This window comes from Vicugna pacos, chromosome 8, assembly GCF_048564905.1.
Source record: "Vicugna pacos chromosome 8, VicPac4, whole genome shotgun sequence".
In the NCBI taxonomy this organism is placed as follows: Eukaryota; Metazoa; Chordata; class Mammalia; order Artiodactyla; family Camelidae; genus Vicugna; species Vicugna pacos.
Genome location: NC_132994.1, coordinates 43711615 through 43736838, shown reverse-complemented (window position 1 = coordinate 43736838; position 25224 = coordinate 43711615). Strand labels below are relative to the sequence as shown.

General features: G+C 33.7%; 1 protein-coding gene across 1 annotated transcript in view; it reads right to left on the bottom strand.

Annotated features, from left to right (window-relative positions):
- The window catches only part of HSF2 (heat shock transcription factor 2), a 165853-nt gene that overhangs the window by 113054 nt on the left and 27575 nt on the right, over positions 1-25224 (bottom strand). The window contains exons 3-4 of the mRNA XM_072965811.1: positions 15814-15967; positions 7703-7782 (exon numbers count right to left, since the gene is read on the bottom strand). The gene's annotated coding sequence lies outside the window, so the exon portion shown is untranslated. The remainder of the gene's footprint in view (positions 1-7702; positions 7783-15813; positions 15968-25224) is intronic.

Genomic DNA, 25224 nt, shown 5'->3' with positions numbered 1-25224 from the left:
TGTTCTATATGTAGTTGTAGTTTTGATGTGTTTGAGCGGAGGAGGTGAGCTTAGGATCTTCCTACTCTGCCACCTTGATCGTGTCTCCCCTAAAGGCCATTTCTTACAGCCATAAGAGATTATTTCCAATTTTAATTAAATATCAGAAAGTTTAAATTCACGAACTAATTCTTTCATTTAATAAATACTTGAATGCTTATTTTATGCAGCAATGTACTAGTGAATAAGGGAGACGGTACCCATTCCCATGGAATTTAGGTCCTCCCAGGGGAGAGGGAGATTAAATAACTAACTTCACAAAGTAATTTAAAAAATTACAACTGTGTTTTTCATATTGAAGGAGAAGTACAGTGTATCATTAAAATATTCAAAAGAAGGTTCTAACATAATCTGGGATTAAAAAAAAACTCCCTTAGAGTTTATTTTTATTTCTTTATCTAAAATAAAATAAGATTTTTACATACACATAGTTTGCCTGTTTCCACTGGTGAATGAAAGATTTACTCTTACATAGAATGGTTATAGGGCAACTCAAAGAGCAAAATATGCCAGAATTAGGAAAAAGAAGTTGGCATATTCTGTTAGCAAAAACATGGATATGTCAGTGCTATGAGTTCTTAATAACAAATCTCTCACACATGTAAGATGGATATACACTTATTTAAATGGGAGATGTTGTTTTTCAGAAATGAATTTAACTTCCATTTAAATAAATAAAATTTGATTTTTAGGTTACTTTGTAAGATGAGTCTTACAAGTGAATTAAGTGTTCCTGAAAATGAACAGGCTGAAAATTAAGAGAATATTTCCTAGAAAAAAGCACGTTGGCTTTGGGTGACTATAAATTTGTGGAAAAGTAAGTCTAGAAAATATGTCGTGCTCAGTCCTGTATATAGGTTTGTCCAATACTTGTGAAAATGCATCAACATGTCCCACTGCCTAAGGAATACAAAAAGCTACTCACACTTTTTATATTGAATTCTTTTAATTTCCAAAATAAAAGGGATTGGTTAGCAGTAATTGATTTTAATAGTAGAATAGATTTTTAAAGCTCAAAAGTTGATGAAAATGTTTGAAAGCAAGAGAGATAGAAAGAGGCTGTCAACAACAAATTTAGTGGAAAAGAAAAAAAAAACTGAAGAGAAAATGACAGCCAAAATGACAAAATTAAATCCTTGAAGGTGCAGATCAACCAACTGTCCTTTGATGCCAGAAATCTTTTTTTTTCACTTTAAAAATATATGCAGAAATGTCCTGCCTATGTTTTAGACATGCTACTTTTTAGTAAACATTTCTGTTTTCATCTACTCAGTTCTTGATGTATTCTCAAGTCTTGTCAGCTACGTGAACAGATGTCTGCTTTTCTCAATAGTCTTATCAAAGATTCTGTGATGATGTGCGTTATTTTCTTATCCAGAATTTTGTTGTTTTGTTTCTATAAAATATACAACTCTATAATTTGTTCTGAAGCTTATGTTATACTAGGTAAATTAATTGAAAACTATTCAGATCCCATTTAAATTGAACATGAGTTAAAAATATGACAGAATTGATCCCAATCATTTTCACTTTTTTGCAGAAGTTATTATACTGTTGATTGATTAAGAATTTTTTTCTTTTTTAATTGAAGTACAGTCAGTTATAAAGTGTCAATTTCTGGTGTACAGCACAATGTCCCAGTCATGCATGTACATACATATATTTGTTTTCACATTCTTTTTTCATTAAAGGTTATTATCAGATATTGAATACAGTTACCTGTGCTATACAGAAGAAATTTGTTTTTTTAATCTATTTTTATATATAGTGGCCAACATTTGCAAATCTCAAACTCCCAAATTTACCCCTTCCCACCCCTTTCCCCAAGTAACCATAAGATTAGTTTACTATGTCTGCAAGTCTGTTTCTGTTTTGTAAATGAGTTCATTAGTGTCCTCTTTTTTTCTTGTTTTTAGATTCCACATATGAGCGATATGTGGTATTTTTCTTTCTCTTTCTGGTTTACTTCACTTAGGATGATGATCTCTAGGTCCATCCTTGTTGCTGCAAATGGCATTATTTTATTCTTTTTATTGCTGAGTAGGATTCCATTGTATAAATATACCAAAATTTCTTTATCCACTTATCTGTCAATGGACATTTAGGTTGCTTCCATGTCTTGGGTATTGTAAATAATGGTGCTATGAACATTGGGGTGCATGTATCTTTTCAAATTAGAACTCCCTCCAGATATATGCCCAGGAGTGGGATTGCTGGATCATGTGGTAAGTCTATTTTTAGTTTTTTGAGGAACTTCCATACTGTTTTCCACAATAAGTGCACCAAACTGCATTCCCAGTAACAGTGTAGGAGGGTTCCCTTTTCTCCACACCTTCTCTAGCACTTTTTGTTTGTGGACTTTTTAGTGATGGCCATTCTGACTGGTGTGAGATGATACTTCACTGTAGTTTTGATTTGCATTTCTCTGATAATTAGTGATAGCATTTTTTTCATGTGCCTATTGGCTATTTGTAAAAATATTTTCAAATGATGCAACTGACAAAGGTTTACAACATTTCCAGAATATATAAATAGTTCATACAATTTAATAACAAAAATCAAACAACCTAATCCAAAAATGGGTAGAAGACCTAAACAAGAATTTTCTTAATTTTATTTTGTATTTAGTTCCTAGAAATCTCTTCTTCAAAGAGAACTTGAGTGAAATCACTTGCTGTCCCATTGCTGTATGGTGTATACAGCTGACTGTTCAAAATAGCCAAATTTGAGGATGTTTTGTGCACATAAATAGCAATGGGTATGTTTTCCTTGATATTTAACATTTGTCTACTATATTCAAACATAGTGCTACTGATGGTGTTTAATAAACTACACTTATTTGTTGAGGTGAAGAAAATAATCAAGGAAAGATTTACTAAGTCTTTGAACCATATAAAATATTTTTTTTTACTATTATGATGCAAAGGATAGTGACCATCTGTTCTCTATCTCCACTGAAGCCAGAATACGAGGAAATAAACTTAAATTGCAGTATAAGGTAGTTAGGTTAGAATAATTGAGGAATTTCCTGACAGGGTTGTTAACACTGAAATGAATCAGAAAGAGAGGTTGTGAAATCTTCTTAAATTCTTTCTTTCCCCTTATTATTATGCTAGTTTTGTCTGTAAGCTGATAGACTTCTCCAGATTTAGTTGTCTTTACCTATGATTTCACAAATGTGTTTCTTTCAACTTTAACATCAGAGGGAGGGCCATGAAAAACTAACAATAATCAAACAATAGCCAAGATTTGTTGGGTTTTTATATGTAGTAAGCTTTGTGCAAAGGACTCTGCATGCTCTTTCCCATTTGAATGTGGGAAAGAATCAGGTAATTCAGTCTACTTGGATTCTGTTTATAGCTTTTAACTTTATAGCCACCTAACACCAAAGAACTCATCACTGGCAGTAGATTTGTATATCCCTTAAACTTACTCTAAGGATTCTATAACTGTAGTGATTCCCTTATTTTGAGAGGGATAGACACATCGCATTGGAGATGACTAGGTTAGGTCACTTTGGATTTGTTACTATGACATAGAGACCCTATTTATTAATTTCGTGGAGCTGTATCGGGGAACTCATTGTTTCCAATGCTCCATGTTGCCTCTGATGATCACATGATAATGGGTGCTCCTGGGTTCAGAGTGTGCTGTGAATAATTCAGCGAGCTGAATTCCATTGTTTTTCCTTTTAAAAAGCAGAATGCACTTCTGCAAAAGAATGAATCCAAGTGGTGCTTAACAGTCATAATGTAGAAAAGAAACCCATGTTTTTAATGGCTCTATAGACATTTAAAGTCCAAATACAAGTGAATATCTCATTGTCATCTTTTCCTTTTCTGAAACAAACCCTTCTCATTAGGTTTTCATAATGGATAAGTTTTAGATTGTCCCTGAGTTTGTCAGCCCTGTGTGATGAAGTTTATTTTTGTATCTGTTCTTTGTGTTCTTTTGATTGTAAACTTTAGCAACAGGGATGGGCCTTGATTTCACAACCTTGTAAGCATGCCCAGTGGTTTCATTCATGGGAGATGCAGTAAGTTCAACTGAAAGAAATAATTATGATGGAAACATGTGAGCTGGCAGACAGTTTGCTTGAATCCCCTGAGCTGATGAAAGGAAAAAATGTTTTCCTCTTTTGATAAGGCTTCCCAAATTTGCTCATTTTCTTAGAAATGCTTGTACTACTGTTGCCATTTCCAAGAGTTCTAGTTTAAGTTTCATGAATATTAGAAGTTCCCAAGGGTGAACAAGAAGTCCAGAACTCTGAATTCTAATCGAGGCTTCCCATATTAGTCACCAAATTTAATAGACATAGGTCTCAGAATTGAAACAGATTTTCTTAGTGGCTTTTAGGCTGTTTTAAGCAACTTATAAAATATTTTTTTTCATAAAAGCAACTATCAAAAACAGCACAAAGCTATCTATAAGGTCAGATATTTCCATGGCTTAGATAATTCACAGAATGTAAATTAAGCACCTTTAAGAAAAAGTAAGTGAATAATTTACTAAGTTTTGTCATTGCCTTCTTGTCTTTGTTTAAATTTTTCTTTTCTTTTTCCTTCTTTTTAGAATTGTTGTTAGAACTCTGTCATTCCCATCCACATGGACAAGTGGCCTTTAAAACCTTTTGGCTTACAAGTAGGCACTTTAGAACAGTGCACATTCGTTTGGACTGTATAGTTAGATATTCCTCACTATTAGCAGTGTGAATTTGGACAAGATCCTAAGCTCCTTTTGCTTGACTGGGAAAATGGGGATAATAATGATATTTAACTCAGGAAACTGTGAGAATTCGATTAATACAGATAAAATCATTAATAGAGTCCTGTCCCCCAGGCTTGCACTCCACGAATATTATTTCTCCTCCTTCCAAACCCTCTTTGATTTCTAGAACCCTCTGAGAAGCTAACGAGAGCTCTGACTCCAGCAAATGAATGTATTTCTACATATTTTAGACAACTGAACAAAAATTATTCAAATTATTGATTCATAATGTAGATGATATGGTAGAAATTTTAAACTTTATATATTTAAAATCTTTTATTTTGAATAAAATAATGGTAAAATGAAGACTGTAACTACTTAGTTGCCTTTCATTTTGTTTATCTATAATTCTGTTTTATGGTTTAGTTTTTATTTTTTAAATTAATTTTTTACTTAAATTTTTACTTTGAAATAAATTTAATTTACAGAAAAGTTGTAAAGCTAGTACAGAGGCTCCCCATAACTTCATTATCTGTTTTTTCCTATTATTACTATTTTATATAAATAAACAAAGAAACCAATGTTGGTACACTGTATTAACTAAACTCCAAATTTTATTCAGATTTAACTACTCTTCCATGAATGCCTTTTTCTATTCTAGAATTCAATTTCTATTCTTAGAATAGAAACTGTGGTTGTCTTGTCTCTTTAGTCTTCTCTAGTTTGTGAAATCTTTCCTATTTTTCACGACCTTCACATTTTTGAGAAATACTGGTTGGAGATTTTGTAGAATTTCCCTCAATTTGGATTTGTCTGATGTTTTCTCATAATTAAACTAGGGTTATGAGGAGATTGCAAGAGTTGAAGTACCATTCTTATCATGGTAAATTTTCTTCCCCCCTTTTCCATATTAAATTTTTTCAAAGCAAATCAGTGAGTACAGCCTACCTTCAAGGTGCAGAAGGTATAATTCTGTTTTGAGATTATTTATTCAGCAGATCAGCACAAGCAAAGGCATAAGGAACAATGAGTTTCTTAGAAAAGAGGTATAAATAAAGTTAAATAAACTGTGGATCTCTCAGTTTCATTAGTCACTGTCTCCCATGTTGGAATATGACATTCAGAACAGGAACAAGTTACTAATTTCCCATCTATCACATGGGGTGAATGGAAGCAAAGTTGATAGAGGCCAATTTCATACTGACATGATATGGCAACTTCATCCAAATCCTCATGAAGGCATTGAGCCAGATCTTAACATAGTGGCTCAATATGTCCCACCATCATGCTGGCCATATCCAGACATGTAACATCATTTAGTGGTCAGTTTACACTAATCTTGGAAAAGATAGCAGTGGTTTGCCTAATGGAAATAATCTTTGACTTGGACCCAACAGTTTATTTCCCCCCCACTATTAATTATTGAGTACCTATTATGTGCCAGGAGCTTTTCAGATATTTTTAATACTTTATTTTGCTGATAAAATAATTTTATAAAGTAGGTGTTAATATCCCTTTTTATAAGGAAATTGAGCCTTAAAGAGGTCAAGTAACTTGACTATACCAGTAGGAGTTGGATCTGGAACTTAAAATAAATTTTCTCCATTCCAGAGTGTATGAATTTTCCACTATATATGAATTACATATATATAAAAATATACTTTAAAAACTTTGGCATTATAGCAAAAAGTCTGAAAATGAGAGTTTTTAATAGTTATTTTAATAATCTCATTAAAATTATTCTCTATAATTATTTAAGATTAATAGTTATTTCATTTGGATACAGCAATATAAAAGTGATTTTGTGGTCAGAGTATCTTCAGATCCAAGTATATTCTGAATATTATTGAATTTCCAAAATTCTCCAGGGGGATAAAAGTTCATTACATTAAGAAGCATTCAACTGAAGGTGCTGCTAGAAGCAATCTTACTTCATTTTCCTTAGAGTGCACAATTCATGCTAATTTTGATTTTGCATCGAAAAAGTCAGCATCAAAAAATGTCTGACAGGTACAGGGGAAATCAAATCAAAGAATTTCTCTCGAATATTATTTGAGAAAAGTTAATTTTTAGGCATTCAGCTCTTAACTCTCAAAAATACTTAAAATATTATTAAAAGTCATTGAGAGTGGAAAAGTCCATAAATTCCTATAAAGCCTTGTAAAGTTATTTTCCTGGTAGTTGAACAAAGAGCTGAATTATACCCAGATATGCAGGGGAAAAGTCCATTCCCTGTATCCATTTGGATAACCCTCACTAGTTGAACAGAAACCAGAATAACTGGTCACTTTTTTATTTCTGTGTTTCTTTTGGAAATGGTTTTACGTAGCCTGACATTATTCAAATTCATTATAAGCTCACAATAAAGTCTGCTGTTCAGAAGACAAGTGATTTGAGGTACAAGGGAAAAGACTGTTTCATACATATGATGGGAAGTTATGACTGAAGTAAAACAAATCAAAATAACTGAGTAGGCATGGAAGTGATGTCTGTGGAAATCTTTAAAAATAGAATAGCTTCTCATTGGTTTAGTGTGGCCCTGATTTTTCAGTGTCTTTTCCTAAAACAGTCCATCTAGGATTCCAAAAGAGAAAGCACCAGGCAAACGTTTAAAGTAGGTGACATTGTTTTTCTATCTCTCCTTACTGCTGTGGTTATAGTTTTTCCTTCACTCAAGTCACTTTCTATTATTATCTAGGTCACTCTTGCCAAGTGGAAAAGATATAGTGTGAGTTGCTTAGAGTCTATATTTTTAAAGCCAAACCTGGATTATAATGATGTTTTCATACACAGTGGCATCTGGTTAGGAAACATATTTTGGGCAATTAGGCCATTAAATTGTTCAAAATTTATCCATTCTAAGGTCTGCCTGGGACTGATGCTTTTAAAACTATTTATTTTAGCTACAAGAAACAAGGGCAATTTATTTATTTAGTAATATTTATCAAACACTTACTATGTATGAGTCAGGCACCAACTCGAAGTGATCAACATCAGACAGGTCCCTGCTCTCATGGAGCTTATATTCCATGGAGGCTTCAATAATAAGACACATACACACAAGTAAATATTTGTCAAATGGTAAATAAGAATCTGAAAAAAAAGTATGTATATGTATAACTGAATTGCTTTGCAGTACAACTGAAACTAACATTGTAAATTGACTACACTTCAATAAAAAAATTAAATTAAATATGCTAATAAATAGAAAGAATTAAAAATAGGAATGTAAATTATGCATATATTAAATGATGGCAATGATGACAATATAAAATTTTTTTAGACTATTTTTTAGAGCAGTTTTAGGTTCACAGTAAGATTGAGTGGAAAATACAGAGAATTCTCATTTATCCCCTTCCTCCACATTGTCCCCTACTATCAACATCCTATACCAGCGTGCTGCATTTTTTACAACTGATGAAACTATATTGAAATATTATCACCCATTAGCACACAAAGTCCATAGCTTACATTAGGTTCACCCCTCTTCATGTTGTACATTCTGTAAGTTTTGGCAAATGTGTAATGACATGTATCCACCATTGTAGTATCGTATAATAGTTTCACTGTCCTAAAAATCCTCTATTCTCCACCTATTCATCCCTCCTCCTTCCTAACTCCTGGCAATGACTCATTGTTTTACTATCTCCATAGTTTTCTTTTCTGGAATGTCATATAATTGGAATCATACAGCATGTAGCCTTTTCAGGTTGGCTTCTTTCACTTACTAAAATGCATTTAAGTTTCTCCAGGTCTTTTACGGCTTGATAGCTTATTTCTTTTTAGTGCTGAATAATATTTCATTATCTGGACATACCACAGTTTATCAATTTACCTACTGAAGGACAACTTAGTTGCGTCCAAATTTTGTCAGTTATGAACAAAGCTGCTATACATACCTATGGGTAGGTTTTTGTGTGGGCAGAAGTTTTCAACTTATTTGGGTTGATATCAAGGATTGTGATTGCTAGATTATATGGCAAAAGCATGCTTAGTTTTGTAAGAAGCTGTCAAATTCTCTCCCAAAGCTGCCGTACGACTTTGCATTCCCTGTAGCAATAAGTGAGTTACTGTTTCTATTGTTGCTTTACATCCTTGCCAGCATTTGCTGTTGCCAGTGTTCAGGATTTTCACAATTCTAATAGGTGTGTAGTGGTATTTCATTCTTTTAACCTTCAATTCCCTAGTGACATATTATGTGGCATATCCCTTCATATGCTTATTTGCCATCCATGTGTTTCCTTTGGTGAGATGTCTGTTCAGTCTTCTGTTCATTTTTAAAATCAAGTTGTTCATTTTCTTACTGCTGAGTTTTAAAAGTTCTTTGTATGGTCTGGATAACAGTCCTTTCTCCCAGTCTGTGGTTTGTCTTCTCATTCTCCTGACAACATAAACTTTTTACATGTAGTGATATAAGGAAGTATGTAATAAAAATAATTCCACTTTTAGGATGTTTTTAACACATTGAGGGAAAGGCACTGTAAATAAAGTAGACTAATTCATGATATGCTCCATTTTATATATCATTTAAATTTCCTGTGTCTTAAAACACTGCCCTTTATATGCTAGCCAACATGCAAGCACAATATGAGTGCTATTTCATTTAATTCTCACAAAAACTCTCCCTACATATATACCTCTAATATGTAGTTATTTTAACCCTATATATATATACATATATGTACGTGCATGTATATATACACGCACACACATGTCCATGACACCTATGTACACGTGTGCACATGCACAGGTGCACATACGCACACAATTTTACTTTTCCTATCATCTAAGCTTTTATTCCCTAAGCAATTAGCATGGAACACACATTATAAGAATGAAGGTATATTAGTACATACATAAATATTCACATGGCTTTAAATCATTTTTTTCCAGGCAGAATACATAACTGACTTCAATACACTCTTTTAATTCTCATTCCAGTTTTGCTCAAAATGGCACATTGAGTTCTGCAAATTCAATAGAAATTAGATCTGTTTCTACAACAGTGACAAATATGTGGGCAATTATCCTAGAATTGAGCACATTTTTCCTGGAGACTTTTGCTCTTAGAGCAGAAATCAGAGTTCTATCACCTTCATTAATTCATTCAACACATATTTATTGGGCTCCCTTTATATGTTAAGCACTGGGTATACACATTGTCAAGCGTGGTTCAGACAGAGTTCCTGATGTCACAGAACTTGTGACCTGTAGGAAATATAGATAATAAGTCATTTCAACCATTAAGAGTGTCAAGATAGGTGAAGTAGAGGGCGCGATGCCATGAGGATATGGCATGGAAACCAGTGGTCACTGAAAGATTCCTTGGGGAATCACAGAATGCAGGAGGAGTGAGCCAATAAATTATTGAAGGGATGCTAGAAGATGGGGTAGGTGAGATAATCGAAAGGAGGCAGAAATCAGCATTTCAAAGTTCTGCAGGCTAGTGGGACTCTGGTGAGTATGGGGAGCAGAAAGACTAGGAAAGCAGGAAAAATCAGTGATGGAAATGTAGACAGCCTGATCTTATTATGCTTTATAGTCCATATTAAGATTCTGTTTAACCTTGTCCTAAGGAAATGGAAAGTTAAGCAAACGTTTTAATGGGATAGAAACTTGACATGTTAAACAAATTCACTTGCAGAATAAAGAGTGAATAGAATTGGGTGTGACTGGGAGAAAGGGGATCAGTTATGAGGATATTGCAGAAATATGGGTGAGAAATCCTGTTAACTTGAATGAGGACGGTGGCAGTGGTGAAAATAGAGGGATAAAAAATAGAGGGATAACAAAAACCAAAGGTAGAAATGATCAGTGATATTTTAGATATCTGCTATGCTCAAAACATCTCACTTTGGCCATGGTCTGGGAAAGAGCTTAAGAATCAAAACATTACTGGTATTAAAGAAGGAAAATGCTTCTTAGCAAACAGGTACCTGAACACTTTAGGGTAGGCAGGCCATGGATTTAACAGCTATTGTCACAAGTTGTGTTCATATTTAGAGTGGCTCCAAATGAGCCCAAACAGCCTCACAGGGATTTTCAAATTTACACCAGAACATTATATTGAATGACATAAACTGCCAATAGTATTGTTTGATGCCTGTCTAAAGACTGTATATTTTCTCGACTTTTGAGACGAGATGCTAATCTTTGGCCCCTCTGATATCACAGAAATTAATTGAGTTTAACAGGCTTGATAAGACTTCAGCTGCATCCTAAGACCCAGTGTACTAGAGTGTGTTAGCAGGCATGCACTTGGTTGTGGGTTTTTAGAGGATGTCTTAGCTTAGACTAGTGGAGAACTATATAAAACAAATAGAAGAATTTCTGAACAGCAGTATCATGCCTCTTACAATGTGTAAAACCAGAATTTCTGGTGCTTTTGCTAACTTTGGCCAAAAACGTGATGTGGATATCAGCCTTCTGACTGATGATACCTGTCTACTTTACTGAAGAGATGTGACAGCTTCTTTTCTGGGTAGTGGTATACCCATTTTTTCAGGAATGGTTTGCAGACAAGTGAATATGGGAATAGTGTTCTCATGAAAATAAGCTTTAGCACAAATGAGAAGATATACAAACCTCATTTAAAGGCCAGTAAAAGTCAGGTTATAGTCCACAAATGACTTGAGCATGTCAGGAAAATAAATGGAACAATTTTTGATTTTCTTGCTTTTGCCTGGGGATCTATACTCTTAAAGCTGTAAGGCATGATCTCTTGGCTTAGTGATTTGAGAAGCAGTGACAGAATAAAGAAATTGCCTTTGAGGGATAAAAATGTTTTTTGAGATATGAAGACAGGACACTAAAAATATTATGGTCTGAATAAAACTTCTGTAAAGTAGATGAAACATAAAAATACATTATTCTATAGCATACAATTTGAGATTTTACTGACTATTCTTTCTGAATGTTTGAGCTTATAGACTTTCTTCACTTAGCCCTGTTTACTTTCTCATGAAGTCAGCAAACCTGGAAAGCACTGCAGAGTCATTTTCTTCTGCACGTACGTGGGTCAGTGAGGTGAGGGCAGACAGGTGAGCCCTTTGTTTAAGCCAATGCAAGCATATTGCTGTTCTTGTGCTTTGGGGGGCAATACACAGAAGGGTTTTGTTCCTGGTATTTTACATGAGCAATCTCAAACACACAGTTCATGATGGGCTGAGAGTAGCTAGATCTGACCTACATAGCCGTGGACTGAGAGGCTTACACAGTAGTTTTAACAGATGTCAGAATGCAGTTGACCCAGAATTCTGCCTTTCTGGTGACTCCCATGCCTCCAGCACCACTGACATCTAGTTTATAATATTTATATTGCTCCTTAATTACCATATTATCATGTCTTTTTTAAATGGTTAGAATACTACTTTCTCTGAGAAGACATTGCACATTCAATATCAACACATTAGTGATGATTAATTTATCTGATTACTTATGACCGGCTGTTGTTACAAATCTCAGGTTAGGTCATGAGAAGAAGAGTTAATTTGATTTGACAGAGAACAATACAAATATGAGAAACTAGAGTTGGCATGATCTCATGATGAGGGTTATGGGAGGTGTTGACCTGGGCAGCAAAAGAGCAGCATGCCAGCACTTGTACATGAAGTTCTAACAAACTGTGAGTTGGGCGAAAATGATGAACTAAGGTGGAGGGTGTTACTGTAGTGTAGCTAGTTAAAGGCACTAATTTTTGGAATCCAACAAATCTGGGATAGCATCCTAGCTCTGCCAATTAGTACATGTGTGGCCTTGAGAAAATCACTTAACCTCTCAAAGCATTGATCTAGAATTATTTTTATACACTTTGTACAGAAATCCCTAAATATGCTCTTAGAATAGGTAATTGAAGTGACAATTCATAAAAATGTTTAGCCATAGTATTGAGAGAATGATCCTTTTTTGTATCCTTAATTTGTTTCACAGAGACAGAATCATGGCCTTTTGGAAGTAAGGGCTCTATTGCTATCTACCGTTCCTGAGAGCTACTGAAATCCATCATATTTAGGGTGACCACATAATGCATCTCAAATCAGGACACTTTTGAAAGTGAGAGGAGGCACTTAAAACAACTTATATGTAATAATTGATCTAGGAGAGGTATAAATTGGAACTCCCTCATTTAAACTGTTTCAATCTAATGATGTCGAATGTTTGCACATAAGACAGAAAGGTTTAGAGGAAAATTGCCTGGGGACCTAACAAAGGCAACAGATTCTAAAAAGAATAAATGTTTTCCCTTCTCTTTCCTCCTGCACTGTTGGTAAAAACTATATTAGCATTAAGCATTTTTGATTTATTCTGCTCTATGTAAAATATTTTTATAGTGATTCATGTATCTACCCAAATATTTTAGCAGATGTATCTTTCTCTTAATTTGAGTTCATTTATAATAAGAAATTGAACCAATCAAAACACATTGGTATGGTTACATTTAAATATAGCTACACTTAAAAAATAATAAAGGTGATTGACCTTAACTTTCATTCTGTTGATGAATAACTGACATATTTGTCTGAACTTGGAGTCAGTAACACTCCATTAATATCAGGTTTCTGATTTTTGAACCGTTAGACTTATTTGCTTTCTGATGTCTTTATTTCCCTGTGAGCTAAATAGAATTTACTGACAGCAAAGGACTCTGCAAACGTCTTTTGAGTATTGATCTCATAGAGTTAAGATGATATTATAAGTATCATTCACATTGTATTCTAGTACTTATACTATTTATGTATGCTAATAATGCATACATAAATTATGCACAGAGATATACACTGAATAATTATATATTTTAGTGCTTGATCTGGAGATGGACAGAATTTACCTAGAAGAGAGAGTCCTAGATTTTTAGATCTAGAAGAAAGCTTGTAAGTCGTACAGACTAACTACATTAAAAACTAAGAAACTTGAGGCCTGTCAAGATGATGTGATAGGCAAAGAAAGAGCACAAAGCTATTTCTTTGATGGCAAAGCAGTATTTGAAATCATATTTCCTGTTACAGTCCTGTACATTCTGCTACATCATTATTTCCTTCTTTAAAAATATTTTATTTTTTTAGAGCAGTTATATTTTTTTAAATTAAAAAAGTTGCTTTTCCTAAAGTGGAAAAATATCAATACTAATCTTAACTGCTGAATTAATAAATTAAAACATTTAGCATTATTCTGAACTATAAGCCAGATGGAAAACATAGGGAAATTTGAAGTTGATATTGAAACTGCTATTAATCACATGAGTACCAGAGTAGCTGCGTCATTTTAACTGTGTGCGGTTGAGTGCCCACGTTTTATTAAATAATCTCTGTAACTTTGGTAAAAAATTCTGGGTAAGATGTCAAAAGACTAGGATCCCATCTTAGCTTCACCACCAATCAGCTCTCACTTCATACGTAATTCTTACTCTCTGGAGCTCTTAGTTCTCTCATTTGATTTGGACTAGACTGGAACTTTTCAAATATTAGGAAACTCATTCAAAAATGAAATCTCAAACTGAACCCTAACATTTTTAAGGGAAAAGGAAAGCTGCTTCATTTGAAGAAGGGTAGGGAGCCTCTCGTCCCTGCCACTCAGCTTCCGTCACCAACCCCACTTCAGGCATATTTTATTTCTCTGGAGTTGTAGGGTATCAGGAACACAGTTTTAAAATTCTTAGAAAAGAAGTACTTTAGGTTCTTTTATCTTTGAAAATACTCTGATTTGTGAGATCAAAAATGAAAAGCATTAGGCTTTTTTTTTCTAGTTTTAAGAAAGACTGGAAATCACAGATACTATGTAAGACTTTTACAATTCAGTTGTGCATCATTTCATTGAGACTTCAAACTTCGCCTTTTAAATAAAAAGGATTAAGAAACAAAAAAGAATTATCTTTTTGTTTGCACTAAATTCAGGTTGTAGAACATTATCAACAAACCTTACATCAGTACACATACAAATATGTGTATGCTGGGGCCACAGTAACTTGGGCTAACACCTGCAGCAACATTGCTGCTATAGGTCTTGTATATCTAGCGTTAGTCCAGTAGGAGAGCTTGGGAGGATGTATCAGTTGTCAGGAAATTTGGTGAGTATCAGTGAAATCAATACTAATGCCAAATTGCTCTTGGTCAGACACATACAGATAATGGATAATAGACACACAAATAAATGTTCAATGATGATAATCAAAAAGGCAGAAATAAGATTCAGTATAAGAACATAGTGAATAAAAACTTGAAATAATGTTGGTGGTATAATAAAATGATTAAAAACCAGTATCATGGAGCTAAGCGGTAGCAGCCTGGATGCCCCCAAGTTTGTAAAAACCCAGTGGCTCAGGTATATACCACAAAATAGCTTTTGTTTGTCCAAAAGGAGAAACAACACTAAACCCACTATAGTCTTTTGCTACATACGTGGGCAAAACTGTCACCAGCAGCAATGTTTCAGCACATACAAAAGTAGTAGAAATGAAGTGAAAGGAGTTCTAATTTGAATACTTGTGTTCTGGGATACAGACAAGAGGCTGTGGCAAAGAAATCCTAAAACACAGTGGCTCAAACAAAGCAGATGTTTAATGTAATTATCCACAAGGAGGCTGCTGAGTCATACAGGAACCCAGATTCTTTTTATATTGCTGCTCTGCTATTCCCTAAGGTTGTCCTCGCCTTGATTGCCTAGTGAGCACTGGCTCACCACTGTTTGCTTAATAGACTCAGATCTGGGAAAGAGAAGTAGAAGGCAAGTGATACTCTCTTTTAAAGACAGAAGGCTGAAATTGTACACATCTCTTGCTGTTATCATTAGCAAGAAACAAACCCCAGGTTACACGTAGCTGCAATGAATGCTAGGAAACTCTAGCTGAGTAATCATATCTTGAGGAGGAGTGTTCCTAAAAGGAAGGGTAAGAGAAAGGAAACTAGAGGATAAATTCTCTGCCACTGAATGTAAACCCATTTGTAATGAAGTTTCATATTGCAGTCAATACAGGAAATGTTTTTATGATAGATTAATGGAATAGATGAGGGGCATTTAGCTGAGGGAAAAATGAAAGATCTTTGTAAGAGGGAGGTAGGATGTTTTACTTACTTTGTAGCATGATTGTTATAAATGGAGAGCAATGGAGTCCTGATGCTGGTATCATTTTGGTGTAAAGCCCCTGTGAGTCATGTGCAGGACACAAGATTCACTCCAGCCTGTATTTTCTTAGTTTAGGGAGCAACTGGTTAAGTCCTTGCAGAGTCTGCAAAGGCCAAAGGAAATAAATGTGGTTTTACTTTCACCAGACTTCTCTGAGGAAATGATAATTATGCAAACGTATGTCAAATAATTTTATACATTTTCCACTCTGTTCAAATTCTTAAACACTCAATTTCAATTTCTTTTGGAAAGAAGACATGGAATAAATCCAGCCTATTGAGGGAAATCTGCATGTTTTCAATATTTGACTAGAGGGATACCCTCAGCATTACTGACTTAGGGTTAGAAGACTAGAAGCTGTATGTCCATCTTGGGTCCTCCTGAACAACTTGTTCCAAGCTTCTGACTTAATTTCTTTTGTAACAGAGCTAATACTATGTATTTAGTCAGTGTAAATTTTGGTAAACTAAATAAACTTAGTATATCAGAAGTCTTATACGAGAGTTAAGTATAGTCATTTATATTGGATTTCAATCACGATTTTAGTTCAGGTTTGCAAACAACCATAGATGCCACAGCCTTACTTCTCTCACAAAGTACGTTTCTCAAATTCTTGAGCAGTGTCCTACAGAGTTGCACTGTTTGTGTTTGAAAGCTCATATCCTGACTTCGCCTATGGAACCTTTGCTCAGAGTTTTAAAAATTTTTGAAGCTGGGGTGAACCTACAGCTTGCTGGGAAAAATCAACATGAAACAACTGATCATTCATCCAAAAATAAGAATTCTAACAGAAAGGGTGGTACTGCTGAAAAAGCATGCTAGCATCAGATAATAGATGTGTAGGAAAAATAATTCTGCTAATACGCAATGATTTTTAAAATAAATTCTTTGTGCTTGGGGATCACTTTTTTTTCGCTTTTTATGAAAAGAAGAAACTTTTTTCCCTGAATGAAAACAAATCTTTACTTTTAAAGGGCTAATATCCTGCTGTTTGATACCTATATGAAATTATGTGAGATACCATGGTATAATATAAAGGAAATTGCATACGGGATTTCACTTTAAATCGAAGTTCTGTGAGTGAAAGAAAGAGTAACTATTAATACTTCAGCATATACTTATAGAAAATTTCTTAGTAATTGAATAAGGAATAATCACAAAAACCCAAATGATCAATAATTTTCCTATAATTGAATGGTTTTCAAATGACCTCCAAAATTTGATTCCAATATGTAGACTAAATCTACAAATTCATGCCCTTATTTAGATATTTTTACATGTAGTAACTGATTGAATGTAATTTAGAAAATGTTTTGAAAATGGACTGCATTTATCCTTTCTGTTTTACTGCTGGGCATCATGGAAACTGTTTTAAATTTAATTTTCTTAAATGAAGTAGGCTTCCATTATTTTAAGTCAATGTATGGTGGGTGAGAATGTCTAAAACAAAGTAGTAATTAAATACTTGAGTTCTGGAATTAGATTTAGCTTCACCATTTGTCACCTGTGTGACTGGGCAAATTACTTAACCATGCTAAGCTTCAGTTTTCTCATCCCTGAAATGCTGACAATGAGAGTCCATAACTCATAAGATTATGGTAAAGTACAGTAAACTCTTGAGCACTGTGTCTGCTACATATTTGCATGCTTGATTAGTGATTATTCTTATTATAGATTCATGAATTCCTATAATGATTGTTAATCAAGCTGTTTCATAAATCTGAAGTTGAATTCACACTCTGGTCTTGAAATACAGGTAAAAGTAAAAGCAAAGCATCATTTATTATGAAGATTGCTTTGATTGCCTTTGGTCTAGCATGTGTTAAATTAATATAGCTTTATAAAACAATGTCAGGTGGACATCCTTAATTTGATATTCATGTGGCAAAGGTCTATGCAAAAAGAACAGTTTCCCTTAATGTATGAAATCCCTTCTGTAGTTAGAGAAGGATGCTTTTTCTTAAACATCTTTTAAAAGTTCCCTACTATATATACAAAATACAGAATACAAAAGGTGTTCTCCAAGGAAGAGAAATGAAAACTAAAATGACTCCTACTGAGAATTACAAGACTCCTGACTTGAAGAAGTGGACTATTATAATGGTTATTGCTGTCTGCACAATTTGTATTGTAACAGATAGTATCCAGTGAAAATTAACTGTATAAGCTAAAAGAGTACCTCATATATTTTCTAAGAAGATTATATTATACTACTACCTAATTGAGCTATACCTCTAAATTACTTTTTATTTGTACATTCTCTGTCAGCAGAAAGAGTTGTAAATCATAAACAGGGAACCAGAACTCTTATCTCGCAGCATCTATAGAACAAGTTTGGTGACTTGAAAAAGATGAAACTGAGTTTTTGGAAGAATGCTTAATCTGCCCTGTGTTTGAAGATGAGAATTCAATCCCTTCAAAGAGTTAAGTCACCTTACGTTTGTTTTTGCTATTTCTTATGCACTGAAATTTGACCTTTCCGTAGTCAAATAAATTGCTTCTTTATGATTTCTCTCACTAATTCAAACTTTAGAGTGCCCTTCCTATTCAAGTGTTAGTAAAAAGTCACTATTTTCTTCTAGCATTTTATCTTAACATAATTTTCATTGCTTGAAATTCATTTTGGCTTATGATATGTAAATATGATCTGAAATTATTTTTCCCCCAAGTAGCTAATTGTCTCAGAGCCATTTATGGAAAGTTATTTTCTCTCCTTGTTCATTTGACCTTTTTATATTATGTAATATATTATTTAAATTAATATTAAATATTCATGGTATTTTATCTGTTTTATTGATTATATCTGTCCTTATATCAACACTAAACTCTTAATTACAGTAGCGTTATTGTATGTTTTAATATAAGGTAGGGCTACTTCCATCTTATTACTCTTTAAGGAGAAAATTTATGTAAAACTCTTGCATGTACATGTTAACATGAAAAAATTATTGGGAAATTTTCTGAGTCAGCATTCTAACAAATCGTCCCATCTAGGTCCTCAGCCATGGTCATACTATAAAAAATCCCTCTTGCTTTAGTGAATTTCAGAAAGTTCTGCATCTGAACCGCTCCCTGAGTCTTGCCTGTGCTTTATTTCACAGTTTTTTTCTTTTTAAAAATCAAAATCAAGTTCTTATTTTGTGAGCCTCTTTTGGGTCCTGACAATTTACATGGCTTCAAACTTGTTGAGACAATTGTAACTCACTCCTTATTCTGAAGACACAGACAAGTCCCATTTGCTCTTCTGCCCTGGGAGTGTAGTGAAGGTGGGGGAGAAGTGAGTATGGACTGGAGGGTAAAAAGTGCTACCATGTTAATAGCGATGTTATTATTTACCAGATTCATCAATTACTGCCCAGTATTTAAATTTTCCTCTCTGTATTTTATGGTGCTGTCTACATTGTCCTCCTGCACTTATGGGTGTCTTGCACTATACAAGCCAAACTACAAAGCAGGACCATTCCTAGATGCTCCTCTCTGGTATTTCAACACCAAATTTTACCATTTAGCACCTAAATATGAAAATAAACCTGCAGTACCTTATACCTTCATTGCTACCATCATTGTTTTTATGGTTCCAAAAGTAAAACATTTTAATGTTGATTTCTAAATTTTTACTTAGGAAATAAAAGTTGATTGTGTGTTAGCGTATCTATATATTTTTTTAATGGAGGTACTAAGGAATGAACCCAAGACCTTGTGCATGCTAAGCATATGCTCTACCATGGAGCTATTTCCCTCTCTCAGTTAGCATATATTGAACTTTCTTTTAAATATCAAACAATATTCTCCTCCAAGGACATAGCACTTATTTAAGTTAGTATTCTGCATATGTAATGTAAAAGAACAGCACAGAAAACATACTTGGAAAACATTTGCTGTAATTTAAATCAAACACCTTATGCAATCCTAGTGTGAAAAAAGCAACTGGTAACTATTGGACTCTTTAGCACACAAGACTAAAGTTCACAAATCATATAAGATAAAAAAATCCATTGTACATAATCTTTAACAACTCCAAATGCTAAATAATTACATTAAAACCCCCAGTTCTAACTGATTTTGACACAATGAGTATATGTATATTTTCACTTTTCAGGTGAAGACATTGCAAAAATAAGACACATGGTAAAGTTTTGTGACTTTGAAAAGTTTGAAATCTTGGTTTAAGGAAGTGATTTTCCTACCTAAAGCATGCATCTGAGAACAGTTATCTATAAGTATTTTTTTATTTTCATGAAAGTACAGCTTGGTTAATTCTTAATGATAACAATGACTTTTATGAAGGAGAAAGAGGAGAAAAAGTATATGAAGGGTCAATTCATCAAAATTTAAAATTTAAGTGTTGCCAAGTCAACGTATGGAGTTATAACATGACCCTACAAAGCATTCTAGTTGGCTTTTGTAGTGTGGGCCTGAGCATAGGACCTTTTCAATTACCTTTCTTCAGAGATGACCTAATGTTTTGTCTTGTCTACACAAATGTACACAGAGAAAACTGAAAACCTTTCATAACAAATCTCACATGTAGATATTGTTTTAGCTTTTAAAATGAAATATTCATATTTGTCATTATGAAATTTTAGCTTTTACTGATTAAGGGTTTCAAAACAAATGTTTAGTCCTTAACACTTTGACTTCATATTGTTTGTTTCAGGGTGACCACGAGCACACTAACAAGTTGACCAGTCATGATGAGAATAGAGTCCAACCTTTGATTAACTTCTAGGTGGTCAGTACTGTTTAGGCACAGGGTAGATTACAGATGACCACATTTCCACATGTGTTATAATCATTTAAAAATGTACATGGACTTTGAATCACTTTGTAGAAATAGGATGAAGAACATGTAGTTGAATGAATGTGGTCTAGAAATGGACCAAATATTTGGAGTTAAATAATTTAAAGGTTACACAATAGAAGGATGAATTATTAAAAGCATTCCCCTGAATCTCCACAGGCTATTCTTGTCTTCTGTGAGTTGAAGAACTGTTTTAGGGTCTTTTATAAAGTTCCTTTTACACCGACACTGAGTTTTTAATGTCAGAGACTCTTCCTAACACTTTAAGTGCAAAATATAAAGTATTATTTCAATTAAAAGGACGAACTCTGACAGATCCATATAGATTTCAAGCTTAGAAAAATAGGTCTAAGACTTACAAGGGCCTCATTAGGAAAGATTCAGGGTTGATATCACCATATTAGTCTTGAAGGGCTTTTGGATTTTGTTATCTAGATGGCAGTGGCTTTTGTTAAAGCTTGATTAGCTGCTCAATCATTAAAAATAACTTTGATTCTGAAATGTTCTTTTATACAAATTCAGAAGAGTTTGAGGCAGGTTAAGAGAAACTACCACATTAATGTTATTGATCATTTAGCATTATATAAATATTTATTTGGAGATAGTTGATTTCTAGAGAATACTAGAGGCATTTTATTTCATTGTTATCCTATTACTAATTGCATTCAAGGATTTTTACAGGTTTAAATTACTGTGATTATCATCCTGACAATATTTAATTTCCTATAATTTGACCAGGAGCTTCAAAAGTATTTTGAATCTGTGTAATACTACAGATAGGCTTTCTTTAAAGCTCCTGGATTTTGAGCTTCCTGTCAAGTGTGTCCCCCTGAGGCACTCAGCATTATAGTCAAATCTTGTGTCTTCCTAATGCTCATTGGACTAGGTCCCCATAATTCCATCACTGGGAAAGATATCAGATGCAGTGGATCACACTGGCATTTGAAAATGACACATTAATATCAGTCAGGGCAGCTGCCACTTTGAATCCCACGAGAAGAGCAAGAGTAGCAAGCTGGAAAACCCTCACCCGTCGATTTCCAGACTTCCCTGTCTCTTTCCTCTGAATCATTCTACAATTTCTCTGCAGTGACAAGTGCGACAGGTCATGTATGACTTCTGCAAAATGAAGTAGTAGGCTCTGGTAGTTTGTGGAATATATTTCTTTGAATTTGTAAACCAATCTTGAAAAGCAGTTGATATTAGTATTTTGAATGTCTCGAGGTCTTATTGAAACATGAAGCTTAAATTCTTCCATAGTTTTTTCTGCTCATAGTTTAATTCTTTACTTTGATTTCCTAAACTGAATCTCAGGTACTTTGTTCAATCTCTTGACTTGATAAATATCCTTCTAGAAGAGCCTTTATCCTGTTTTTGATTTAGAAATAACCAACATGCTTTTACTTATTTGATAGGTCTTGGTTTAGTATATCTTTATATTAAAAAGTATACCTTTATAATAAATATTACTTAATAGGATGGAACTGCTCACGCTTTCTCTTAGATATAAGGTTGAAAGGCAAATGGAGGTTTGTTTCATGCATATTTGAAATTTTCTCCCTCATAAAGAAGAATAATACATAGAACAGGATTACAGTGGACTGTCTGGACAGAACTAACATTTCAGCGAGAAGCAGTACTTTAAGTTAATGACTACAAAGCTCAAAGAAGGCCCACTGAGAAAACTCAGGCTTGATAATATGACACAAATGTGCCAAACCAGTAGAATAACACAGCTACACATACAAAGCCTGAATGTTGGAACAGGCATCATCACAGGTGGTAAAACTGCCATGGCTGAAATGATTAGAAGGGATTATAGGCAGTCCAGAGAAATGAAATTAAAATGAAAGACTATAAACATTAGACTTTAATCTTGTGGTTCCATGTTTAAGCCAAAATAGTAGTCGGGCAAAATTGTGGAACTATTGTGGGGAAAAATAATTTTTCTAAAATGCTTTTTCCTCAGTACAAGCCCCAGAATAATAGATATTTTTCCTTTTTTTATTTATTTTTTGCTTTTTTGTTGTTGTTGTTGTTTTGGGGGGAGGCAATTAGGTACTTATTTTAATGGAGGTACTAGGTGTTGAACCCAGGACCTCATGCATGCTAAGCACACACTCTACCACTGAGCCATACCCTCCCCTCTAGATATTTTCCTTTTAATGGAAATAGGATTACCAATGGAAAATTATTGATTTTAAAAAAATACACACTGTATTGTATATAATACATGAGCATTACAGATAGTGCATAGTTTTGGAGTTATAGTTAACACTAGACAACATCTGAGTTGTTCTATTTCAGGTAATGGGAAAGATTTTTTTTTCCCCAAAAGAACAGAGGCAGGCAAAGAAGTAGAAGGCTGACCTAAAATTTTAAGTTTAGTCAACTTCGAAAAGAATCTTTTAAGTAATAAGAAACAAGATTTAAGATTCTTTCAAATATTTCACTTATACTTAGAAATAGCTGTACTTTTATTTAGAAATTGCTGCAATTTTAAGTTTTATATTTCTTATTTTTGTTGAGTATTTTCATGCTAGCAAAATTCATAAACCTGTGGTTTTATAGCTAGGAGTTTTTCAATTGGAGTTATTTTCCTGTTTATGTCTTCATGCTTTCTAATGTGTGAAACATATTCTAACTTTAAGAGACACTTCATTGTACAATAGGAAGACTGATGAGATAGAACACTTCTATAATTTTTAGCAACTTGTGTTTGAACATTATGTGTGATCTTGACAAGTCTTTAGACTTCTGAATCTCCATTTATTCATTTAAAAGAGATTGATTGGGTTGCTAAGGTCTCTTTTTGTTTGAAAGTTTCATTTAAATTTTTCATGATTTAGAATTGCTGATGTTTCAATATAAGTATAAAGGTCTGAGTATGGCGTAAGAAAATTATTTTTAGTTATTTGGAAGATAATAAGAGAAATTCTTTGAATATTTGGGTGTACCTTACAGATATGAGAGATAGTTTTGAATAATGCTTCATCAGTTTGCCTGCCTTTAACTCTATGATCCTTAAATGGACTTAACAGAAGTAAAGAATTGTTTATAAATTGGTTCTTCTCCATTTCTTTCTTTGAGACAAATAACAAGAACATTAAACAATCTATGATTTATGAGTTATAAAAAGGGGTCCCTTAATCTAAAAAATACCAGGATTATTTGGCTTTCTACTGTTTGTAATCTACAGATATATACTGTAAAGAAGTTTAGGTAAAGCTTCAAAAGGGTTCAGGGTTAGACAGAAGAAGAGAAAAAGGTGCAGAGGTCTAATTAATCAGAAACAAATTCCAATGCAAGATATGAGCCCTGTGTCCCATTTTGCTTGGGAAAACAAACTTCGTTATATTTTATTCAGGTCAAACATTAGGTATAGTAAGTTTGTAGGACTTAAAAGACTACTATTTTATTTTGAATTGGGTCAAGGAATGAGGTAAAGGAAATTAAAAGTCTAAGTTTGACTTCTATGGGAAAGAGTCCTGGTTCTGAGAGCCAAATTGGACTCAGTGAGAGACATTAAAGTATACATTTTCCTCCTGATTTATAGACTACTAAAACATAACAGAGTAGCCAATTGCTAGAAAGAAAAGACTAAGCAAGAAAAAACTCCAAGTTTCATAAATTTTGAAACTGATATTCTAATTGATCAAATGTCTTGGTATATAAAAGAGGTTATTTACAGTGACTGAAAACCAAGTGAAATCTTACAAAATAATAGGGAAATCACGGCCAAAAAAGTGAGTGCTATTGAGAATAAAGAAAAAGACAAAATCCATTAAATACATGAAACCTCAAAAGAAGTTAAGCACATTAGAAAAGAACAATGTTTCCAAGCCATAAGTAGGAATATTCAACAGGAAAGTCTTAGAAATCCAGTGGAACTGATGAAACAAGAAATATCTGGCAGATTTTTTTTCTGCACATTTTTTCAGTTAAATATAAAGACAATGATCCTATGTGGCTCTCAGAATGTTCTTGTAAGTAATTTGCCTAGTGTTCTAAAACTGCCACCCTAACTTGAAGCTAATAAAATTGTGGTTTGGGGAAAGACCTAGTTTTCAGTGGTAAGAGTAAACAAATACTTCAAAATAAAGCAGACTTGGCACCCTCAATTTTGATTCCTTTGTTTCTAGTATACCTTGACAGGGTTTTTCCAAATATTTTGAAAAACAACTGAACCTTTTAAGAGTCATCTTTTTTTCTGAGATGATGAATACAAATATTTCTTGGAACATAAGTCACATGTTTCATTCTTTATGTTCTATAGTGTTTCCTCAAGGGATATGAGCCAGTACAGAAGGCAATAAAGTTGAGGGATTTGTGAGAAAAGTACACACGTAAAATAATAAAAGATCTATCTACCTTCATCGCACTGCTCTATCAGAATACCTTACATTGTCTAATCCACCTTAAAATTTCAGAGTAGAATGAAAGGTCAAAAAAAAGTTTTAGCTGATTCTGTAAGTGGAGATATTTGTCAAAATCTTTCCCCCTATATTCGTCTCCTTAATCAGGAGACAGTAGCAGTACAAACTGTAAGACTGTAGAAA